Source organism: Pleurodeles waltl, chromosome 4_1 (genome assembly GCF_031143425.1).
Source record: "Pleurodeles waltl isolate 20211129_DDA chromosome 4_1, aPleWal1.hap1.20221129, whole genome shotgun sequence".
In the NCBI taxonomy this organism is placed as follows: domain Eukaryota; kingdom Metazoa; phylum Chordata; class Amphibia; order Caudata; family Salamandridae; genus Pleurodeles; species Pleurodeles waltl.
Window position 1 is genome coordinate 870049220 of NC_090442.1, and position 12360 is coordinate 870061579.

Here is a 12360-nt window from a genome sequence, read left to right on the forward strand (position 1 = left end):
TCTACAATTGATCAGTAGAAACCTGCTTTGTCAAGAGTTCTGCATATGGCTGTCATTGTCAGGGGATTCTGGGATGGGGGTATCTGTGCTTGTCCCATGTACTATCTCGCCTTCTTTAGCTGCAGGTGAGGCGGTATGCCTGAGGGACAATAGAAAATCACCATCATATAAAATGCGTTCTGAATTAATTTGGGCATTATCACTGGCCCCGTCAGGGCACGGACGGGCGCAGACTGGCTTGCCTTAGGCGCGACCTCAGCATTTCCGGCCTAAATGTGTTTCCCCTAACGAGGAGAGTCAGGCTACTAGAGCGCTGACCTCCCAAAATGGCACCCACTCGTGTCCCCAAACAGAGGAGAAAAAATGGCTGCTGCCGCCCAGTCTACTACCGGCCTCTAAACACAGGCCGAGAAAGATGCTGGGCAGGCAGCTGGGGGAAAGGCCCCCAACAGTCAGATAAGTATAAAAGCTAATAAAAGTACCTAATAAAAACGGTTAGCGTGATCGTCTGAATCTCCCAGAAAAATGCGATCTTTATAAAATAATGAAAGAGCTTCCCTACACTAAAAAAAAATACAACTTCCAATAAATTTAAAATATTTAAAAAAGGAGCAACAAATTCACCACACACGTTCTACTTCACCTTCTTGTTCTGCTGCGCATCCGCAGCATTGCCGGCCTAAATGTGTTTCCCCTAACGAGGAGAGTCAGGCCACTAGAGCACTGACCTCCCAAAATGGCGCCCACTTGTGTCCCTAAACAGAGGAGGAAAGGTGGCTGCTGCCGCCCAGTCTACTACCGGCCTCTAAACACGGGCCGAGAAAGATGCTGGGCAGGCAGCTGGTGGAAAAGTTCAGCATCACAGATTTACTGCCGTGTGGGTAAAAAAAGAAATTATCTGGATCACTTTTTATCACCATTTTAAAATTAAGTAACACCCCACACACACACATTATAGACCCAAAAATGTCTATATAAAATGTGATAGAATAGATAACATAATTGGAGTGACTTAGGGCCTGATTTTAATTGACTCATTACATTGTGATCCTTGCACATGGGGACCCCTTCCCATTTGCAACTGGGATACCATCCACTTCAAGTGGATGGTAACTGCAGTGCGACTCGCAAATAGGAAGGGAACACCCCTTCCTATTTGCGACTCGTAAATGCATTTTACGAGTCGGTTCCGACCAGCAAAATGCATTTCTACATACCAAATGGGCTTTAGCGACTTGCAAACGGCATTTTTCACCGTTTGCGAGTTGCTAAAGCTTTCCTACATCTGGCCCATAGTCGGGAACTTGCGATAATTACTATACAATAATACATTGTCTGAAGCATATTATTAATCACACATTATATCAGACAAATTATAAAATTGCATTGACCGCTAACAATGTCTAAAACTAGGATTTGCCATTTAAAATTCCAAGTCGAAAATGCCAAATAGATTCAAATAATTTTGCCAAGGGACATGCCAATGGCACAGATGGGTCAGATTTAAGTATCCTCAAATCTGGTAAACAGTTCCTAAAGCCCATAGATTTGCATAGAGGGATAATCCAGCGAGCCCTTCTGGATAGAATATGCAGGGCATTGGAAAAGAACATGCATGGTAGATTCTTCATTCCCGCAACCCATTGGGCATGACTTGGACTTTTTAACTGAATTGGACCATTTATAGGTTAACGTACACAGTGGGAGGGACCCTATTCTGAATCTAATGTACAAAGCACATTCAAGTGGAGAAAGTATTGTGTCCATGTAGTGCTCAAATTCGTAATGCCATTTGATTTGTAAGAAAGTGCTGCTCATGGTAGAGGGGCAGGCTTCATCTAGGTGCGATATTTGGACATTTAGCCAGTAAGCATCCTTCAAGATCTGGGTAGCATTTTACGGGATGGAAAGAGGGTCTTTCCAATAGTTCCCCAGCCTGAGGATGGAAAAGGTCTTCTCCACATAGCTACATCACTTAATTTTAGTAGTAGAGCTGGTGCTCGCCAAGATACTCAGCCCAATTCTGTAAGGAATGAGGGAATCTGATGCCCAAATCCAAATCCAATACAGAAGTGGCCTTCGGGCGCCAATATGGATAATGGAGAAGAGATTTAAATACATTCGGATTGGAAGGATCGGAGTACTAGTGGGAACCCTTAGCAACATCTTTAAAAGGAGTTTTCCACTTTTTCTAAGTCCTCCAAATTGCAATGGCCCCATAATTCAGCTCCATATAGGGTCCCCCCTTGCTTGAGATTTGTATATTTCTATGGCAGGGGTGATAGCAAAATTGGGGGACCTAGCTGCAAATCTCATGATGCCACCCGCCCTTTGTTTCAGGCACATCGATGCTTTCTGCAGATGGGCATGCCATTTGTGGGAATCTTCCAATTTTAACCCTAGATAGTCAAAAGTACCCACTCTTTCCAGTGTAAAACCCTCCAAACAATTATGCCGCCTCATTTTGTACCTTGTGTCCCCAAATACCATATATTTAGTTTTAGTTGAATTGATTTCTAGGCCATGGTCTTTATAAAAGGCCACAAACATCGTGAGCAGATTGGAAAGGCCAATGGCCGTTTGTGATATTAACAAGATGTCATCTGCAAATAACAGGCACAGGATCTTTTGCCCTCCCACTCTCGGAGCGTCATTGGATCATTCCAAGAGATAAGGGATACAAGCATTTATAAATAAGAGAAAGAGTGTGGGGGCCAACACACATCCCTGCCTCACACCACGATGTGTGTGAATCTCCGATGTTAATTCACCTTTCGGGCCCCAACGGATTCTGGCACAATTACCCATATAAAGATCTATAATTATATTTATCATGGGACCCGGGAACCCCCACTTGGCTCATAACTTCCCATAGCTTTTGGCGTGGAACAAAGTCAAAATCAGATTTAAAATCTACAAATGCCACAAAAAGGTGGCCTGAGTCCACGTCAACTGTTTTCCATTTAATGGAAAGAAAGCAGAATGCCTGATCAATTGTGCTTACTTTGTCTCTGAACCACGCCTGAAGATGGCTAAGCGCTATGGCTGTCTTCTATCCATTTTTTTAGCCTGCTTAATAACTGATGGCAAAAAAAAAAATGCAAGTTGTCTAGGAGGCTGATAGGTCTGTACTTCCCTGGAATTCCCCTCTCCCCTTTTTTATGCATAGGCACGATAGTTGCTTCCTTCCATGACCGGGGATAAGATCTGCTTGCCAGGACAGCGTCTGAGACCCTGTTCACATACGGGCCCCATTTGTTCAGATCTGATTTATACATGTCCGAGGGAATGCCATCTGGCCCTGGTTTTTGGGCTGTAATGGCAAGCTCTGATTCCTTTAATGAAAAGGGTGTCAGGGTAGAGGAGGACAAATCTGAATATGGTATTTCCCTAAGGGTCACAAGTTCGCAATCAGATCGAGAGCCATACAAATCCCTGAAGTGGATAAGGCAAACTTCAGTGAGAATATAACACTCTGGCTTTGATGCTTGGTTTCGGTCCTTTCAGGCCGCCAGATACCAGAAGCATTTAGAGTCTGAGAGTCTGGCGGCCTGGGCCAATTCTCTCCATAAAGCCTCTTCCTGGTCATTTTTGCAAGACTTACACTTGGAAGCATAATTTTGTCTGGCATTAGCTATTTCATCTCTGTTTTTAGTACTTAATGCTTCTATCAAGAAGCTCTTAGCCTTTCTACATCTCTTGTCGAACCACTTATTATTGGGATGAGATGGTAAATGGACTGTTTCCCTAACCGATTTAAAAAATAGGGCCCATATTTATACTTTTTCAGCGCCGCATTTGCGTCAAAAAACGACGCAAATACGCCGCTGAAAAAGTATAAATATGGGCCTAGGTTTTTTAGGGTATAAAAAAGGTCCAAATGCAAGATCATAACCTCAGTCAGAGTGAGTAAAGAATGGTCGACAAAGAGCTGGTTGCTAGAGACTAAAGCGCATAGTTGACCCCATAGTTTATTAGAGTTCTGAAAGAATTCCCATTTCACCACGCGCTTGTTGCTAGAGATCTTCAGAACTAGTAGATGCAAAGTCAGGAGAAGGCACAGCACCTAAAAAGAACTGTCTATCATATGCTACTAGAAGAGGAGCATGGTCACTGGTATACTGATTTCCCACTCTCACGTCTTTTATATGGTGCCAAGCCCTCAAATCAAAGAGGACGAAATCCAAGGTGCTACTATATGTCCCCCTAAAGAAAGTTGGTCTAGCAGGGTTGTCTGCAGGAAAACGTCCATTACCATGGCGAAGACCATAATGTATCATAAGGTCTATTATCTGTAGAGCCCTATTGCTAGGTTTGGGGGGATTTATCTGGGAAGAGTAGGGAGGAAAATTCCATATGGAATCTTCAATCTGCGTAGCCTCAGCAAAAGCAAGATTAGGCTCGATTGGCACATTGAAGTCCCTGGCTTTGATATTATGGTGCGTTATATAGTAGTCCAATACAATGGAATTCAAAAGTGCAAAAGTGGGGGACAACTGTTGAGAAGGATCCGATCTGTTGTAAATATTTGTGCATAGGGCCAGAGGTCCAGGTTTTGGCTGTATAACTATAGCCAAGTTGTCGGGGGAGTTTACATATAATTCTGTTACTCCACCCACCTCCATCATTCTTACCCAAGTGGTGAAGCCCCCTGCTGCTCTACCAGCAGGGGACGGTTTAGTTTTTTTCTCAAAAGAAATGGATAGCCCACGTTTCCTGGAACTTGCAGATGTTAAAATTATCGACCAAAGCCCCCCAGTCGGTGTCAACTAATTTACTAGAGAGACCAGCCACATTCCAAGACAAAAACTTTGCTGTTGAGAAGTCAGTAAAACAGTTGGGTTCATAGGAAATAGAAGCAGAATGGGGTATATTGGAATGCTCAGCAAAGTTTGTAGTTATTGCAATATCATTGGGAACAGATTCCGACCTCCATGAATGGACAACTTCTAGGGACTCAAAGTCTAAAACCTTGTTTTTTGACATTCAGGTATAGCATGAGCTATAAAGTCCAGGCTAGGAATCTTTCCCTTCCGTCACAGGAAGATTATGAAAATTTAACAGCCCCCAGTATTTAAGGAGTTTATATACATGTTCAAAAATAGTTCAAAGTTGTTTCTACTGTACTAACAACCCAGCTTTGAAGAAATAGTTCTTTATGTTTTCCATGTTTAATACAAATCCACAGGGAAACAGGAGGTTCTAACCAAGGAAATCCAAGATCCTCTTAGCAAGGCCATGATTGCAGCAAACTTGTCTCAAGATTGCCTACCAAAGATACAGTGGGCCACAAGGAAGTTATACTCACATATCTAAAATGACTGTCATATCTACAGACTTCATGAGAGTTGACGACCTGTTGGAAATTGTAGGACACTGTTGCATGTTCATTCTCCATTCTCCACAAATAGGACATCTTGTTCTGGACAGTGCCAACATTCTGTAGGGATGGCCAGCCATTTTTGTCGCTGAAAGCAACTCAGTGTGAGCAGATTTTGTTTATCTCTCTCTGCTCTCTTGTCAAGTTCCAAGCATTAAGCAGTACCTTCTCCCCCACTTTCTGACAATTGATTTACATGCTGTACCACGTTGAGTTTGTTGACGAAGGTGTATTTTTTGAGCTTGCAATGTTTGGGAAGTTGAAGTCACAAAGGAAGGTGGTATAGGTGTGTCAAATAGATGAAGTGACGAGATTTGAGAATACATCAATGAAGTTTGTGTTCTGCCCCATAGGCCTATGGGTGAGATGAAAGGTGATGGACTGAGTAGCAGAGAGTGGGGAGTGGCTTGTCAGGAGCTCCGTGGAGTTTACTCTCACTTGCTTGAAAAAGGTGTAGATGGCATTCGTCTGTACCCTTCAGTAAGTCACCAAGATATTCAAGGTAGATATTGAAGAGCACAGGGCCAAAGATGAAGTCTTGCGGAACACTTTGCTTGTTTGAGACTGGGCAGAACTGGGAATATTCTGTTGTATCCCACTGAACACAACACAACAGCTGCAAAGAGAATCAAGTGAGGACATTAGCTCCATTTCATTGGCATCCAATAGAAATGCGGGGGTTCTGATCAACTATACACATGGATGCAGACATATCTAGCAGGATCAACAGGGACTAATCAATCTGCAACAAAGTGCTGTAGGGCATTGTACATTACCTGCAGCAAGGTGGTCTCGTTACATTATCTCTATCATTTGTGCTAGGTCAGAAATGCTATGTAGAGGTGGGAAGTTGTATATATCTCATGGATCTCAGAGACATTTTTCAACAGGGGCTATTGTTGAGGTGTCCAAGCAGTTCATCATGTTTCTTCAGTAGTAAGTAAAATAGTGTTTAACATCCTTCACCAAAACTGCTGGGATAGGTTTGGCAGATGAAAGGTTTCAAATTAGGAAGAATACACATAATGTCAGCCTGCCATGCTCAGCTATAGACTGGACAGTGAAGGATATTCTTGTGAGGAACAAAGAGAGATCTGAGTCTGAAGAGTGTGAAAGATGAAGTTCAAAAATGTTCTTTACTTCAAAGTACTGGGTCAATTCCTCGTACTTTATCTGTGAGTAAGTGGCGGTGGAGCAGGGTGTGGATTTGTAGCCTGCTTTACAGTGCGAGATAGTTTTCTGGCCAATTTTTTGGTTCAATTAATCATGGTTTTAAGAAAAAAAGGCCTTGATAGTGAATTTGTGCTTTTTCAAACTATAGGCAGCAGTGTAGATTCTGCAGAATAAGCCCTGAGTCTTCCTTTATCTTTTGATCTCAGCAGAAAATCGATTTTTAGATTTCCTAGATTTCACCATCTTTCATTTTAGGGGGGACTAAATCAAGGGCGAATGTATCCAGTGTCTTATTGTAGTGGACAGTGAAGAATTTGACTTTTTGACTGACATGACAACAGAGACAAGAGGTGTGAACCCAGATCAATGAGATGATTCTGCTTGCATCCTTCTCTGTGATAATTTGGACTGAGTAGGAACCCGGGTTTTCACAACACATAGAAAAAAGAGAATCTGCAAGATGTATGGTCAGTTGAGTGGCATGGGTTCTTTAGATCGGATGTCAACTGCTTAGTGACAAAGTTGACTATGTGGGGGTTTATTATCAGCTGTCCATTTGTCGGAAAATGCAGCAACATTTGTTGGCATATCTAAAGTAAAGAGCAACATGACATCATTAAGTACTAGCAGCAACATAACAACACAAGAAAACCATAGCAGAGTACAAGAGAACAAAACAGTCAGAAAAGAACCCAACACAAGTACAGTACAACACAGAAATATCACATTGCAACAATGCAGCATGAAAACACAGTACCCAAAAACGTTCAGAACATATCACCACCACAACAAAATGCGACTTAACAAATATGTACAAACATTCTTGTCACGCATTGCCACCTCCCTAAAGCAGATTTCATACTACGATGGCAATAGATGTTTGCACCCAGCACTGCCTCAATTTACCACCCAGCACATGAAACTGAGCCAGCCATGTTTTGAGATCCGGCCTGTGATTCGCTGGAATGTGTACAATAAAATGCGTTAATTTCACACACCAAACTCCAAATGGCATAGAAGTGTAAACAAATCCATTGCAGGTATACACAGCGAGGCCGCAAGGCATTACAAACAATCCAAGCCAAACGTCACAAATTGATCTGATTACCAGCGGCACTATTGCGCATGCAGCGGAAAAAGATACCTATAAAACCGAGACCCCATATACTCCTTGGTTCATTACTGTCGCGCGTGGTCTAAAATTAACTAGCACTGGTAACAAGAAGGCGACTAAAACACTGTCTCTTTTTCACTGCTCCTCCTGTGAGTTATAGGCGCCGCTTTTGTGCTGCTTCAGAATCATTTTTCATTCCATCATTAACCCTGGACATTAATGGGGTTTTAATTTGTTGTTACACCAAAGTCCTACACTTCATTACATTCCTGTGCCAATAATTATGGCCCCTATTGATTTTCTGTCTGTGTAGGTATTCAGGAGCTTTCGGCGCTTTGCCTGCCATTGGTTGTTTTTCTCACATTGAGACACCATTGTTAATCTCAGAAAAGGAGGGTATAAATCATTTAAGCTTTCGATAATGCCATTCCATCTTCTTCAGCTTTGTGCTACTAATTAGCACACCGACATTTCCTCGCCGAGCTTAACATTGCAGCGACCAGAAAAGGCATTGTTTGTGTCTGCTTTGTACAAAAATGTATTCACAGAAGCAAGGGTGCCGCAGAGAGTTCTCTAATTTGCTATCTGCTGCATGCAGGTTACAAGTATAAAGGAAAATAAAACACAGAAAAACGAAATCAAAATATTGGGGTAAATTCCAATTGAGTTTCAAAGGGTTTCTACTGATCTACTTGTCAGTACTGGGTTTTGGGATATCAGTCTGCATCTCTGCGGTAGGAAAAAAGGGTTTTCCTACTGAATGAATGCAGACACAGAGAAAGGCATTTTGTGATGTGAGGAGTAATTGAAATAATGTGAGCCACATAAAATAATGCTGTGTGGCATTCCAGTCCACCAGTTTGTTGCTCGTAGGTGCTGTTATAGACGAGAAACATCCATATGTAAATAAGTCTTGCCCCCCTCACCCCTCCAGAATGGACACTCCAACCTTGAATGGGAACAGAATGTAACGAGCACCAGAAGTGAATGAGTCTTAGTGTGCATCATAAGTAACAAGTAACTTACAGTCAGTGGTGTGGAAATGCCCAGATATATCTTACTAAGGACAAATGCATCTGCAGTGTTTCGTGCCCCTATTCTGAAGGGACGTGGCTTAGACTTTTGGGACTAACTATTATTTTTTTGGTTGGGGGACTAAGAGTGATTTGCACGGGTCGGCCTCTACTTGAACTGACATAGAAGCTGCAAAAGTGATTCACAATGTTGGAATATGCATTGATTCTTGCAGATTATTGCTGTTGGTCCAGATTGAGTCAACCATTTTAACCACAATATCAGCTGAAGCCAATAAACCCTCAAACACCTATTACCAAATCATAGATGCAACTGGATAGAACTGGAATTTTCGCTATAGCATTGCAGTTGACGTCAACCCCTCCCCCAGAGCAATCAACGTAATACATTAGAAAGGGTTTTCAGTTTGCAAACTGGAATTCTCACCAGCAACATTTAAAAGTTGTTAAAGTATTTTATCAATGCAAACATTTGAAGATCAACTCTAAAGATTGCAAATTAATATGGTAGGCATTTATGACAGTCATTAGTTTAAATAGTTCCTTCTCTGCTAAGAATAAAGGAGTCGAATGTGAACTCTTAGTTAAGAGGAATGATGAACTTCGCGAATAGACCAATAGGGCCATATGTACGAACACATTTTCCCATTGACACAGAATGGGAAAAGCCCTTTGCTACATCTGGCCCATAGAGTCTAGAGCAGATGTGTTGGACGAACACTGCCCATATTTGCAGCATTCGTACTTCGGTGCCAGAATTACTAAACATCAAACAGTAGCTGTATGAAAAGTGTCATGGGCTATGATGCACTTGAAATACGGCAGACAGGATATATACCACGTTTATGACACTCGATCTCATCCACTGCACTAAACTCTAAATAAGACCGTAAGTGCCTATCAAATTTCGGGTATGTTTGCCAAAAAGTGCCACGATTATAGGTAAATCAACAAATCCTTTTCAACTGACAATACATGCAAAAGTTAGAGTCTTTGAAATCCTACCCAACAACTGCTTTAAATATCCATATGCAAATAAGTTTCAACCCCCCCAGAATGGACAATGCAACCTCGGTTGCCACTTTCATGCTAAGCTTGATGTAAACCTGTTCAGTGTTTTTTGCTCTATCTTTGGGTTATGTTTGAAAACTTAAATACCGAAATAACACTGAAATTCACCAGTTATAGTTCAATGAGCAGTCTATAACTTGCATCACTACTTGTGACCTCACATATTGCATCACCCAGGACACGTTCAGTGGCATGTCATTAGTGATGTAGTATGTGAAGCCATGAACAGTGAATGGGGTAGAGTCAGGGTACCCCTACCCTGTCTCCTAATGCCTTTTTAAAAACATTTTCAGGACAGGGGACCAAATCCCCAAGTCCTGTAATGGTGACTGCAGCATTTCTGTTCATGTTGCAGCTAGCCAATCAGAGCGATTGCTCCAAAAAAGCCTCATCAGCGAATAAGAAGATTTGAATTTTGCAGTTCAGCCTAATGTCAATATATCTATAAATTGTGAACCTTAATTTCTCCAAAATCCCTGAACAGATTTACACAAATATATATTTAGAGCGGCTCATGGGCATCCCTTGATGCTAGGGACCACCACCGCCCCAAGGCTACCTAATAAAAAGTGCTGGGGGCCACACAGACACCCCTTGGGCCCCAGGGACCATAACCTCCCTGGAGCAACAATAAATAAATATATGGAGTAGCTGCATGGACCCCCTCGGGCACCGGAGACCACCACTTTCCTGGGGCTGAACCTGCCTATGGCCTGCTAGCCTATACTGGAGTAAGGCCCTCATCCTCAGGAGGTGCTCCTTAGGTCCTGGATCTTTGGTGTGACATCAGTTGAGCTCCCCCTTCAAAGAAGGATAAAATCCTGAAGGTTTGGGCTCTTTGTTCCCGCAAGTGGGCCTGTTTGCACTAAGATCTTGCCGTCAGCTCCATCCACCAATACGAAGCTCCAGTGAACCTTACTTTTCGTGCCACAAAGATAGCCAGCGACACCCGGCAATGCGGGATCTGCACGCTGCTATGCATAAGAAACAGCCCGCTGTGACCGCCAACATGAGTCTCCAGCAATGACTGTCTATGATGCCCAAAAGGATTGTGCAACTACAGCAACAACCATTTGTAATGACTGGCCTGCTCTGTGCGCTGAAGCAACAACCATCTGCCATACTCCTCCTCCTCCCTGAGTCTCCCTCCACTGCGAATAGATCTCTTTGTGCTGGCCTTTTGAAAGTAACTCTTTCAGAGGGACTAACCTGATCTCTGTATCTGGCCCACACTTCATCGTGGTTGGCCTGAACTTGTGACTTTCACCCAATCTCGCACCCAATACCTGCGAGTGGCGCGCTATGCTTTTAGGTGTTATACTTATCTGAACTATAACAAATTGCATATCTCTAATTCTACTAATAAAAATACTATTTTTCTAAATTGGTATAGGATTTTTTCTTCTGTTGTGTTTTTACTTCATTACTGTTTGAAATGTACATAAATATATACACACTGCCTCTAAATTAAGCCTGACTGCTTTTGTGCCAAGGTACTAAAGGTTTGAGCACAGGGTAGCCTGGGGTTCACAGATGCCTCAAGACAAGAAGCAGGCAGTGGAGGAATCAAGTGATGAATTACACAGGTCTGGAACATGCTGTGACAAAAAACAGGAAATGCAGGAGCAGGATTTATGACATCTGAGTGCCTTGTTTTGTACTGCAAAATATGATCAGTACCATGATTGTGACTTGAATTCAAGCAATGTCCTAATGCAGTACAAACAACTAGAAGCGATAACATGAAAAAGTATCAGCATCTTTACTATAATTCTTTTCCTTATTCTAGATATTGTTTTGGAAACAAGCTCCACATGTAAATATATAAAGCCATTGATTTGGTGTTGAGTGAACTGTTAAATTCCTTAAGAAAGATTAAATTGATTAGGTAGTCACTGACAGTTTAAGCCTATTCCAGTTCTGCAGTTGTCCTTCACACTTTCCACAGATTAATATGGTATTTAATGCAATATCTTCATGGCGTCTATCATATGTAAACATGATTCACTAAACTTAATATGTGATTTTCATATGTGTTAAATCTTAAGCAAGTACATTTCAAAGGATCAATTCAGATTTTCCAACAAAAAAAAAATTGTGGCTGTCCAAACTTTGAATTTTCCTGATATTTCTGCTGTATTGCAAACTATGTTGGTTTGTTTCTCAGAATACTACATATATACATATCACCTGACATAAATGCTGTGCCCTAAATATTGTTTGCTAAAATATTGTTCCATTGGGTGCAGTTTCCATTAATAACTCCGATTAAAGAGATATTTTTGCAATTGATAATTAAGACACAACATTAATGGCAGACGATATTCTGACAGCAATATTCTGGTACCACACCTTTCTGTGGGAATACTTTGCATTAATGACACATTCTCTGTAAGTCTTGATGTTTTTGTATCCCATTTTCATAACGTGACAGTGTAATGTTCTGTTCTCTCCTTTAGGTTGTACGAATGACTTGATCGCAAGGGAAAAAAACTGCGGCGATCCAGTTCAGATTTTTTGTGAGATTTTTTCTCCTTCCGAGAACTGCTGATTGGTGTTTAATGATGTAAGTGACCTTTGGCAAGTGG

The 12360-nt window shown here is 41.8% G+C and overlaps 1 protein-coding gene across 1 annotated transcript in view; it reads left to right on the plus strand.

Annotated features, from left to right (window-relative positions):
• Positions 1-12360, plus strand: part of MGAT4C (MGAT4 family member C) — a 943730-nt gene that overhangs the window by 532537 nt on the left and 398833 nt on the right. Inside the window, exon 3 of the mRNA XM_069229623.1 lies at positions 12232-12338. The gene's annotated coding sequence lies outside the window, so the exon portion shown is untranslated. The remainder of the gene's footprint in view (positions 1-12231; positions 12339-12360) is intronic.